Source organism: Mobula hypostoma, chromosome 11 (genome assembly GCF_963921235.1).
Source record: "Mobula hypostoma chromosome 11, sMobHyp1.1, whole genome shotgun sequence".
Lineage (NCBI taxonomy): Eukaryota > Metazoa > Chordata > Chondrichthyes > Myliobatiformes > Myliobatidae > Mobula > Mobula hypostoma.
In genome coordinates, this window is record NC_086107.1 from 108,895,994 (window position 1) to 108,909,301 (window position 13,308).

General features: G+C 44.5%; 1 protein-coding gene across 1 annotated transcript in view; it reads right to left on the bottom strand.

Moving 5' to 3' along the window:
• The window catches only part of LOC134354396 (voltage-dependent T-type calcium channel subunit alpha-1I-like), an 843,079-nt gene extending 830,336 nt beyond the window's left edge, over nucleotides 1-12,743 (bottom strand). Inside the window, exon 1 of the mRNA XM_063063387.1 lies at nucleotides 12,461-12,743. The gene's annotated coding sequence lies outside the window, so the exon portion shown is untranslated. The remainder of the gene's footprint in view (nucleotides 1-12,460) is intronic.
• Between the last annotated feature and the right edge of the window lie 565 nt (nucleotides 12,744-13,308).

Below are 13,308 nucleotides of genomic sequence, written 5' to 3' on the forward strand. Positions count from 1 at the left end.
ATGGGGCCACTCCTTGCTTTTCATTGTATGATCATGCGAGTAGCTTGTTAAAAATACTTCCCCAGTCAAGTAGGGCACCACTGGGCCGCAGAGGTGGAGCTGCCTCACCACGCTGGAGGCCAGGGTTTGATCCTGACCTTGGGTGCTGTCTCTGTTGAGTTTGTACACTCTCCATATGAGCAGAAGGCTATATGACATTGGAGCCAGAATTAGGCCGTTTGGCCCATTGAATCTTCTCTGCCATTCCATCGTGGCTGATTTATTATCCTTCTCAACTCCATTCTCCTGCTTTCCCCATAACTTTTCACCCCCTTACTAATCAAGACCCTGTCACCCTCCACTTCGAATGTACCGAATGATTTCACCTCCATAGCCATCTATGGAAATGAATTGCACAGAATCACCACCTTCTGGCTAAAGAAATTCCTCTTCATCTCTGTTCAAACTGGATATCCTTGTTTAGATTTGCTAAATATGCCACAGAAAATAAACCTGTGGTGGCATGTAAGTACTCTGATAATAAATTTTAGTTTGAACTTTGAACTATACTGAGGCTGAGGCCTTTGGTCCTAGAGTCCCCCACCATAGGAAATATCCTCTCCACATCCACTCTGTCTAGACCTTTCAATATTCCATAGGTTTCAGTCAGAACCACCCCCCCCCCATTCTTCTAAACTCCAGTGAGTACAGGCCTAGAGCCATCAAATGCTTCTCACTTTTTCTTAACCCTTTCATTCCCAGAATCATTCTCGTGAGCCTCCTCTGGACCCTAGCAAATGCCTGCATATCTTTTCTTAGATAAGGGATCCATGTGCATGGGAGGGCTTTAGGGTTCTAATGTTTTATTTTCTGCCATTCATTCTTCGGGGCTTTCTTCAGTTTCGTGGTCGTCCATGAAGAGTAAGAATTTCAGGTTGTATACTGTATACATTCTCTGACATTAAATGGAACCAATGGGGTTGAGAGGGATAATAAGTTAGCTATGATAGAATAGCAGGGCACACTCAATGGGCCAAATGGCCGAATTCTGCTCCTATGTCTAATGGTATTATGGTGAGAATGACTGTGGTATAGGACAGCACAGCCTGGTCCATCCTAGCTCCATGAGTTCCCAATTCAATAAAACCCAAAGCCCACCCCCTCTTTTGAAGAACTTGATCTATTTCCTTTAGCATATGCACAGTTGAACCTGCTGATCTGGTGCCCAAGACCAATAAAATATTCAGGCTGATATATTCCAGGGTAAAAAAAAAATATCCAGGGATCATAAATGCCAAAGCAGAGCCACATCTCATAGAAATAGCTCGGTTGAAGTGTACCCATGGACACAATGCCAGTAGATCTTATAAATATTTCAGCGATGTACTGTGAATACAGTTGAGCATTATATTTCAGTTCCATTTATTCACCAAGAAGTCAATTCAAAAGCATCTGGGACCCAAATATCCTGTTTCTAAGATGGAATAATTTCATATAGTAATTCCCTCCCATGTTCCTATTGAGAATAGTTAAACCAAACTGCTGTCCTAACGCCTTGCCTTTATGTCCTTTGCTGCTCTCTCTTGGAAACGATGCACCTCGTCGTTCACTCAGTTCCATGTCTTAAAGCTACAGCAATTTGGATATAATGTAGAGATCCTCCCCATTGTTAAGTAGTCCAAGATCATTAGGGGAGAAACGGTCTAACCAAACTTTGTACGGAAGCATTTGCAGAGATATTAAATAATAGATACTCTATATATCCTAGAGATAATATTTAATCTTAATTATAGTATATCTAATTTATATATTTTTTTCAGTTTATTTATTTATTGAGATAAAGCGTAGAATAGGCCCCTCTGACCTTTGAGCCTGCCAGCAACCCCCTATTCAACTCTAGCCTATCACAGGACAATTTACAATGACCAATTAACCTATCAACCGATACACCTTTGGACTATGGGAGGAAACCTGAGCACCCGGAGAACACAGGGAGAACATACAAACTCCTTACAGGCAGTGACAGGAATTGAACTCCAGTCGCTACGTTGTGCTAACCACTGCGCTACCCCATACTATAATATATCTAATGTCTATCTCTAGTATAAAATATATATATTATAGTCCATGATAATATACCTAATTTCTAATAATATCTAATATTATATCTTTATTATAATATACAGTCCTGTGCAAAAGTCTTAGGCACATATATATATATAGCTAGGGTGCACAGTAATTTTATGTACTGTATTACACTGTACTGCTGCTGCAAGGAAAGAAACCAAATTTCATGACTTTTGTGAGTGATGATAAACCTGATTCTGAAATGGGTCTCTATTGTGGACTGAGTGTGGGAAGGGGGCAGGGAGAGAGGGACTCCTGGTTGGGAAAAGGGGAAGGGAGAGGGGAGGGAGTGGGAAGCACCAGAGAGGCGCTCTGTAATGAACAATAAACCAAATGATCCTGCCTGGTGTCTCAGGACAGGGTGTGTTCGCACCCATGCCACACCTCTGCCCCTGGCACTCCTTCTCTGCCACTTGTCCCACACCCCTCCTGCAGCACTCCACCCTCGCCATTTCCGATATCCTTTGCTCCCTCCAGATTTACAAACTCACTCTCCACTCAACGTTGACAAATACAGTACTGTGCAAAAGTCTTAGGCACCCCAGCTATACATGTGCCCAAGACTTTGGGTACAGTACTGTACCCAAATTGTTATAATATCTCATATTGAATGTCTATGATGTATAATATCTACATATGTCATAGATCTACTACAAATATAGCTAAGAAATTAGACACATTACAATGGAGGCAGAACATGTCTAGAATTATACGGTTATGTTCTAGAGCAGGCATTCCGAACACGTGGTTCACAGACCTCTTGCTTAATGGTATTGGTCTATGGCTTGAAAAAGCTTGGAAATCCCCACTCTCGAGATAATCAAAGATATTTAATATGAGATGATATAAATCTCAGTCAGAGACTAGTTTTAATGAGCATCTCAAGGGAGGAGAAAGAAAGAAGCTGAGAGTATGTTGGGGAAGAAATACCAAAGTGTAGGATCTCATCAGTTTACAGCTAATGGCTGATGGATTAACATCACAGGTGAACATCGTGCTATAGCCAGAATTTCTTTATTCCTTTATCCACAAGATGTTGTTGTTATTAGAGATGAGCGCTAATCGACTGCAAACCTCTTATAATATACAAGAAGGTCTTTCACCGGTCGAGTCTATACCGAGTCCCAATGGAAGGCCATAAACACCACCTGGAGGAACTTAGCAAGGCAAACAGCATCTATGGAATTCAGCAAACAGTCCAGGTTTCGGGCTGAAACCCTCCATCAGGAAGGATATGGAGGCTTTACTGAGGGTACAGAAGAAGTTTACCATGGTTCTGCCTGGGTTTCAGGATATGAGAAATCAGAGGTCAGACAAACGGATTGTTTTCACTGGAGCATCAGAGACTGAGGGGAGACCTGAGAGGAATTTATAAAATTATGGAAGGCCTAGACAGGATAGACATACAGAATCTTTTCCCCCCCAGAGTAGAAATATCAGATTCTAAAGGAGATGCGTTTAAGGTGGGGGTTGGGGGTGTGGGAATTTTAAGGAAGACGTAGATGTACAGGGCATTTTTTTTGTTTGACTTTGTGTTTACACAGACAGTGGTTGGTGCCTGTAATGGACTACCAGGAAATGCATTCCAGGCACCTACCACTCTCTAAGCAACAACAGATACTTTAAGAGGTTCTTTTTTAAAGCCAGTCAGATGAATATACAGGAGGTGGAGGGAAGAAGATCACATGCAGACAGCAGAGAATTAATTTAATTTATCATCTTCATATTGCAGGCCGAAGGGCCGTTCCAGTGCTGTACTGTTTTGCACTCAAAATTCATAACCCTTTCCTGCTCTTTACCCCTCTAATATGCTTGGTCACTTGCCCATAAATGCCTATTTTCCCCACCACGCACCTACACAGAGTGTCGCAGGAAAGCAGCATCCATCATTACCTTGTTTACTTACTTACTTGTTTGTTCATGAGGTTACAACACAGAATAGGCCCTTCCAGCCTCTGCTCCGAACCATTGAGCACATCTGCGTGAAATGGTGTCTCAGGAAAGCAGCATCCCACATCAGGGAACCACCCCCCACCATCCAGGTCGTGCTCTCTTCTCACTGCTGCCATCAGGAAGGTGGTGCAGGAACCCCAGGACTCACCCCACCAGGTTCAGGAACAGTTACTGATCCTTAAGCATCAGGATCTTGAACCAAAGGGGATAACAACACTTGCCCCATCACTGAACTGTTCCCAGATCCTACGGGCTCCCTTTCAAGGACTCTTCATCTCACATTCTCTGATCTTTATTGCTCATTCATTATTATTATTATTATTTTTCTTCTTGTATTTGCACAATTTATTGTCCATTGCACACTGGGTTGAATTGCTGTCTTATTATGGACTTACTGAGTATGCCTGCGAGAAAATGAATCTCAAGATTGTATATGGTGACATACAAGTGCTTTGATAATAAAATTTACTTTGAACACTTAGGGTAATTCACAGTGGTCAGTCGACCTGTTGACCCACACGCCTTTGTAATATGGGAAGAAACCGGAACATCCAGGGGAAAAACCCACACAGGGAAGACGTGCAATATGGAGATGTTCCAGGACCACTGGGCACCACAGGGGACAAATACCATCCTTGACAGGGATGAGAATGTTTTACTTTAGTTCATGTCACTGATAGTGTTAGTCATCGTTCTTGTCTCTGTGTTTGTTGTAGAATGTAATTTGTAATAAGCGTATTTTTGCAAAAAAAAAATAACAGGGAGAGCCTGCAAACTCCAAATGGACAGCAACCAAGGTTGGTATTGAACTTGCGGAGGAATTAATATTATCTTCCTTTCAAGTTCGAGTTCAGTTTATTGTCATTCAGCCATGAGGGGTGGCATTGTAGCATAGTGGTTCGCACAGCGCTTTACAGTACCAGCGACTGTCTTCAAAGTGTTTCTATGTTCTCCCCGTGATTGCGTGGGTTTCCTCCGGGCACTCTGGTTTCCTCCCACAGTCCAAAGACATGCCAGTTGGTAAGTTAATTGGCCATTGTAAATTGTCCTGTGATTAGTCTTGGGCCGGAAGGGCCTTCAATAAATAAATCACCAGACAATGTTCCTCTGGACCAAGGTGCACAACACAGTACATACAACTCACACACAAAGCCATATTAGCACAAATAAATTAACAAATAATAAGGTGCAGTTAGGACACAAGTTAAAAAGTAAACAGTATAATGCACTATTGGTACTTCATAAGTAATGAGACCTGGGAGGTAACAGGGAGTTCAGTACTCTTAGAGACTGGGGGAAGAAGCTGTTTCCCATCCTAACAGTTCTTGTTCTAACGCTGTGGTATCTCCTGCCTGATGGTAGGGGGTCAGAGAGACTGTTGGACAGATGGGAGGGATCATTGACAATGCTATGAGCCCTGCATATGCAGTGCTCCTGATAAATATGTCTGTGTGCTGAACTGAGGACAAATCTTCCCTAGTTTACAATTGCATAGGATGGATTTTCCCGCCACTGCGGGGTGCAGACATCTTTTACTGTGCGGGAACTCAGTTCACAGACACAGTTGGGAGGCTTTTAGATAGACCCGTGAGCACATCGATCACTTGCAGAGGTATGGAACTGGCTTCATTCAGCATCGTGCTCAGCTCAGACCATAAGCCACAGGAGCATAATTAGGCTATTTGACCCATTGAATCTTCTCTGCTATTCAACCATGGCTGTTTTTTTTTTCTCGTGTCCATTCGAGGAGCAATTTCTTTAGCCAGATGGAGGTGAATCTGTGGAATTCATTGCCACTGGCAGCTGTGGAAGCCAAGTCATTGGGCATATTTGGGGTGGAGGCTGACAGGTTCTTGATTAGTCTGGGCATCAAAGGTTATGTGGAGAAGAAAGAAGAATGGGGTTGAGAGGGATACTAAATCAGCAATGATCAAATGACAGCAGACACAATGGGCTGAATGGCCTAGCCCTGCTCCTAAAAACAATACAGAGGAACAGCATCTGACAATACCTGGGGAGGACCTGTCGACTTCTGGGAAGTTTCAAAGAGAGCCGATGGCTTTGAGTGTCGTAAATAGACCAGACCAAACAGAGGATATTCCTTCCTATTCCTTCCCAGGGTTTTACAGCAACCAGACAGCTTTATACTCACCAATACTGAAAGCACTTACTTTAAATTACAGGCTTATTAATTACTGGAATTTAAATTTCCCCAAGCGCTGGTGAGATTTGGACTCGCATCTCTACATCAATTGTTCTGGTTGCTGGTCACCGTGCCATCAGAGCCCGCACAATCATTTTGCAGGGGATCCAGTAGTCAGTGTGAAGTTTGACATGCAAGGCCAATTAATGAGCAGGGCAAGGCAATGGAACCTGAAGATGCAGATGACTGAAAGTAACCACCAGATAAAGAGGTCGGACATAGGAGCAGAATTAGGCCATTCAGCCCATTGAGTCTGCTCTGCCGTTCCAACAAGGCTGATTTATTATTCCTCTCAACCTCATTCTCCTGCCTTCTCTAAGTAACCCTTGATGCCCTGACTAATAAGGAACCTATCAATCTCCACTTTAAATATGTACAATGACCTGCCCTACACAGCCATCCGTGGCCACAGATTCACTATCCTCCAGCTAAAGAAATTTCTCCTAATCTCTGTTCCAGATGGACGTCCCTCTAATCTGAGGCTGTGCCCTCTGGTCCTAGACCCACCTACCATAGGAAACATCCTCCCCACATCCACTCTATCTAAGCCTTTCAATAATCAAAGGGTTTCAATGAGATCCCCACTCATTCTTCTGCACTCCAGCGAGATATCAAAGCTATCAAATGATCCTCAAACATTAAACTTCTCATTCCTCTGAACATTCTCATGAACTCCTCTGGATCCTCTCCAATGCCATCACACCATTTCTCAGAAAAGGGACCCATAACTGCTCACAATATACCAAGTGCTGTCCATCCAATGCCTTATAAAGCCTCAACATAACATCCTTCCTCTCATCTTCACCCTCTCAGACTGCAGGGCGAATCCCACTGTATTATGATCACTGCTTCTCAAGGATTCCTTTACCTTAAGCTCCCTAATTCAATTTGGTTCATTACACAACACCCCCAATCCAGAATTGCCTTTCCCCAGTAAGCTCAACCATAAGCTGCTTTAAAAAGCCATCACATAGGCATTCTGCAAATTACTCCTCGGATTTTACCCCTGGACTATCGTAACATTACCCTTTTTACATGCCTTTTCCGTCTCCCATGCTAATTTGTCTCCCACATCCTGCTACTGTATATAACTCCCATCAAGGTCTTTGCAATCCTATGTCACCTCTTTCAGAAGATTTGATTTCATCTTTTTTAAACCAACAGAGCCACCCCAAACTCCTCTGCCTACCTGCCTGTCCTTTCAATATAAGTGTACCCTTGGATGTTAAGCTATCAATTATGATCCTTTCAGCCACGACTCAGTGATGCCCATAACGTCATACGTGCCAATCTCCATCTGTGCCACAAGATCATCTACCTTATTCTGTATACTGCATGCATTCAAAGGTAACACCCCAGTCCTGTATACGTCACCCTTTTCATTTCTGCCCCCCCCATGTTACACTTCAACTCATCCCACTGACTACAATTTTGCCCCATCATCTGCCTGTCCATCTTCACAGTCTCACTACAAACTGCCTCTACTTGTATACCAGCAGCTCCATTACTCTGGTTCCCATCCCCCTGCCAAGCTAGTTTAAAGCCTCCTCGACAGCTCTAGAAAATCTGCCCACAAGGACATTGGTCCCACTCGGGTTCAGGTGTAACCAATCCTTTTTGTTCAGGTCATACCTTCCCCAGAAGAGCTCAGCCATCCAGAGATCTGAAACCCTGCCCCTCGCACCAGTTCCTCAGCCATGCACTCATCTACCAAATCATTCTATTCCTACCCTCAACTGGTGTGTGGCACTGGCAACAGTCCAGAGATTAGCACCCTAGAGGTCCTGCGTTTCAGCTCTCTGCCTAGCTCTGGATGTTCTTCATTCAGCTGGGTGAATAGGACTGCAGGATTGCTTGAGGATGAAAGGTTATTTACCACCAGAGGTCACAATACAATGATAGGAGTAATACAGCAGCTTCCACCATTAGTCCAGTCAGGGTCAATTCTGCTTAGATGCCATCAACAAAAAACAGATTTCAGATGTGGAAACCAACACCTAGCCACTACTACACTCTGCATTCAGAAAGCCTTCCAAGGGGGAATAGGAGACCATGCCATAGGAGCAGAATTAGGCCATTTGGTCCATCGAATCTGTTCCACCATTCAACCTTGGCTGATTTATTTTCCCTCTCAACCCCATTCTCCTGCCTTCTCTCCATATCTTCTCACACCTTGACTAATCAAGAACCTATGAACCTCTGCTTTAAATAGACCCAACAACTTGGCCTCCACGGCTGTCTGTAACAATGAATTCCACAGATTCACCACATTCTAGTTAAAGAAATTCCTCCTCATCGCTGTCCTGTTCTTGTACTCTGAGGCAACGGTACCCTCTGGTCCTAGACTCCCCCACAAAAGGAAATATCCTCTACATGCCCATTGTTTCATTGCCTTTCAATGCATCTAGGGTATTGTGTTCAGCTGTGGATGCTTCACATCGGAAAGGAGGCAAGATCTTCGGGCGGCATTAGAGTGTGCAGTGAAAATGGTGGCAGAAGGGTTAAAGCTTGAGAGTGGGATTGTTTTCAGTTGTGCGGAAGGTGGAGGGAAGGAGGGAGCCTGAGAGAAAAGGAGAAAGGGAGAGGGGGGAGAGTGAGGAAGAGGAAGCACAAGAGAGAGGAGAGAAAGCATGAGAGAGAGGGGGAACGTGAGAGTTAGAGCGAGGGAGGGAACACGAGAGAGGGATACAGCATGAGAGAGAGAAAGAGGGGACAGCATGAGCGAGAGAGGGAGGAAGCGTGCGAGAGAAAGAGAAGGAATGAGTGTGCGGGAGAGAGGAGTAGGGGTGGAGAGCAAGAGAGAGGGAGTGAGGGCAAGTGAGAGAGTTGGGGGAGAAAGTGGCAGGGAGAAACGGAGTAGAAAAGTGAGCAGAAGATGGAGGGAATGTAAAAGAGTTGAGGAGCACAAAAGAGAGCGAGGCGAAGTGTGAGGGAAACATATCTAGGAGAGAAAGAATGAAAGAGAGACAGAGTGAAAGAGGGGAGAAGGAGTTCAAGAGAGTGAGGGCAAGAGAGAGAGAGGAGAGAAAAAATCTTGTGTGAAGTTCAGTGGCAAGGACAAGCGAGTGAAGAATTGAGCGAAGAATTCAGGGATGACATCAGGAAGCTGTTCTTCACACACGGGGTCATGAAACTCTCTTAACAAACTGTTGAGCTGGGGTTCAATAACTGATATACAGACTGAGATTGACGCACATTTGATGGTAAAGTCTATCCGGGTACTGGCCGAAATAGGTAAACTGGGTTCAAGTCATTCCCAATATAAATGGGTGGCTTGGGAGGTTGAAAGCAGGCTCACTCCAGGTTCAGGCTCTATCAATGGAAAGTGATAACTCCATGAATGTCGATTCCTTAGTTCAGACTGGGAGGCAACTATATCTGGGTACCACCTCCTGTGTGCCTGCGGTAGTCTCACTGTAATTACAAGAGCCACACAACCAGGAGTATAAACAGCCACAAGGAAATATTAGCAGCTGTGTTGGTTATCAGTTGATGCCACAGCTCCCACAACCTGCGTAGTGACAGAACCGGCTCAGGAGGGAGGCGGGCAGAATGGAGGAGGCATTGTAGGTTTGGGCGGTGGTTTTCTCTGCTGCTACCCCTTACTGGATCCTCTCTGAAGCCAGAAGGTGGGCTAGAACCGTGGAGCATCTGCTCTTCCACCAACCTAACCCCCCAACCCTTGCCACTCTTAAAAACGGGAGCAGAAACCTGGAGAGATGAAAACAAGCAAGTTAGGAGTAATTACCAGAGAAGACCCTTGGCGAGTGATCCTGGTGCGGGGGGATGGGTGTGATGGTTTGGTCTGGTTGAGCGGTGAGGTGCATCCTGGCATTCTGGCAGGTGGCATCTCAGCCGATAACAGGAGGGGCGATTGCCGGTGGGGACAGAATCGGCTGCTGAACTGTAGTGGTTAGCACAACCCCTTGACAGTACAGGGGAGCAGGTTCAGTTCCTGCCGCTGCTTGTTAGGAGTCTGTACGTTCTCCCCGTGACTGCATGGGTTTCCTCCCATACTCCAAAGGGGTAGGTTAATTGTAAATAGTCATATGCTTAGACAAGGGTTAAATCAGGGGACTGCTGGGCGGCGCGGCTCGAAAGGCCGGAAGCGCCTATTCGGCGCTGTATCTGAATAATGGCGGAGGATCCAGCAAAAGTGGACTACGTGGCATCATGTGATCTGTCTGCTTACAACAAACAAGAGCATATTGAAGGGGATCACTCAGCAGAAATGGTCCTTTTTACCGACAGGTAGGAGATAGAGATGTGCAGTGTGCAGAGGGAACTTGCCGACGTCACTGAACAGCCGATATACTTCACCGCCCGCTGCTGAAGATCTTACCTCATGGTGAGACACACAAGGCCCATAACTTCCACTCACACCCAACAAGCAAAATTAACCTTCCCTAGTAAGACACACACAAAATGCTGGAGGAACTCAGCGGGTCAGGCAGCATCTATGGAGAGGAATAAAGAGCTGATGTTTCGGGCCGAGTCCCTTCATCAGCAACACAAGAGATTCTGCAGATGCTGGAAACCCAGAGTAACACTAACACATACACATTCACACACACAAAATTCTGGAGGAACTCAGCAGGTCAGGCAGCATCTACGGAAAGGAATAAAGAGTCAACAATCTGGGCTGAGGTCCTTCATCGGGCCAATAATAGTTGCATTTGGTTCTAATCTAATGAACAACTGGACAAAATGTCAACCATGATATGCTGTTTCAAAGCTGAATCATCTGAGAGGTGGTCTTGTTTGAATTTTTTTTTAAATCACAAGTCAGCCCACCTTGTCCAGACACAGAGATACAAGAGACCACACGATTTCAGCTATCTCCTCACCCTCTCTTGGGCTCTGTCCATGCACCCACTGACCCACCAATCAATGTATTAACAAAGCGACTGGTCCCCAGCCTGTACACCGAAACACTGCTTTGGGATTAAATCCACTCCTTCCCAGATAACCCCTCACTCTCAGGGGCAGCTGGCAATGCCAGTGCTTGTGTTCCCCCCACCTCAAAATTGCTCGATCCAATCTGCTTACAACATGTTTAAGGTCCCCCCCCCCACCCACTCTTTCCCAAAAACTGTGTTACAGCATGAAATTTTTTCAGGAGATATGTGGAGGTAGGTTGTCGGGGTAGGAGGCTAGATTTTGGGATGGTGGGGGGGGGGAGGGAAGAAAAACAGTGGAAAAGATCCATTTCCTGAGGGCAAAAACAACAGGTTAACATACCCAAAGAAGATGGTTAAAAGATATACATTCAGGAAGACAAGGGGATGGTTTCAGTATCTGAGAGTCACAACACGGTTGATGGTGACTTTGTAAACCTTCCCCTACAGTGGCCCTGGTTTAAAAAAAATCTAAATAAACACACATATATTTAATAAAATGCATGCTGGTTTATTAGAGGTAATTGCATTATATGTGCCAATGAGATCACTAGCACACGCGTCCCCAAAACGGCAATAATACACAGAACTTAATCGGATTATCCTAATTGACATACCATCTAGACATGTTGGAAAGTTGCACCCATTAAAAAATAAACACAAAATCAAACCAGCGCATTCCGAACGTTTAGTAAAAGCTCCGTGGCAAATGACACAGGCAAGCAGTTATATAATGGCTTGGATTTAGTATGGCTGGTGAATCATGGTTTGATGTAGACGCTACTTCAGAAATAACTCCAAAAATAATCATCTTCCTAGTTTAACAATAATCCCATTTTAACGCATTTCCCCCCCCCCCCCCTTTTTTACTCGTAGGAGATCTATTTTCATTTGGTGTTGCTGACTGATAGGTTCCCCCAAACGCGGGTCAGTTAAAATGACAGATTAACCATTTGCAAAAGCAACAAGATTTGCTTGGAAGGGTTTGCAGATGGGTTTAAATACGAGGGATACGCAAGGTTGACACTTTAACTCTGGATACGGCCGCGAAGGGCAATTCGCCAGACGTAACGAAGCAAATTGCCGAATTAAACGGTGTTTAATAGTTGGGCTAAGCGTCCGTTTTAAGAGCCCCTTGTTTTATGATCCCACAAGTGATGTATTTCAACCTTAGTTTCACGGGTCAATGTCACGCGGTAACAAAAGCTAGCAGTAACACTTACAATCTAAAACTTTTAACATCAATACGCTTCTTCTCCCTTGCTCCGTCCCGCTCCCCCCACGCCAAGCACAATCTTACCTTTCATTGAAGGCTTTCGCTACTGGATCACAATTCGCAGCTTAGTTTGGACGCGCAGACTTGCTCAGAAATTAGACCGGGCGGGGAAAGATGCACAGAGTCCATTCCAGGAAGACGCTCCAGCAACATTTTGGGGTATTTTTGTCTCTCTCTCTCTCTCTCTCTCGTGGTCACCGCCGTTTCTTTTGCAGCTCTCCGAGACTAAAAAAAATCCTCCTCAACCCCGTTATCTTCGCACCAAGGTGACAGAATGTTGCCTCTTGTTAAACGAGATTTAACGCAAACGCGCACACAGAAAGCGGATAAATAAACGCAAGCGCGCCACACGCCAGAAGAAAATGTACACACTCGCCTCGAGAACCGCAAAAAAAAACATTAAAATAAAAGAAAGAGGGATAGTCAAGAGGGAGGAAATAATCTTGCTGCGATAGCAGACTTTGGAAATTGAGTGGAGATGTTGGACTCTGTTTGTACCCCACAGTGACACCGACTGTTACAACAAGATCGCTGCAGTTACAAGGGAATGCATATTTACTGCACCTGCAAAAACACAAGGATTTTTCCAAATAAAAACTAAATATAGTTTGCTTTTAAATGGGAGTATCGTCACATTCTGGCGAGATTAAGAAAATCAGTTAAATCTCCTCGCCTTCTGCAATAAATTTAATTCTTTGGAAAATCTTCAAGATGATTTAAATGGGATTCAATGTGGAATTTATACTGAGATAATAATAAATAAAAATGTAGTCGATATTATCATTTTTGACATGGAGTGCTAATTATTCGTTAATCGTTGTGCAGAGCTGGCGTCACACATCCGTACTGTTCAGCTTTACCAGTATCGCTGC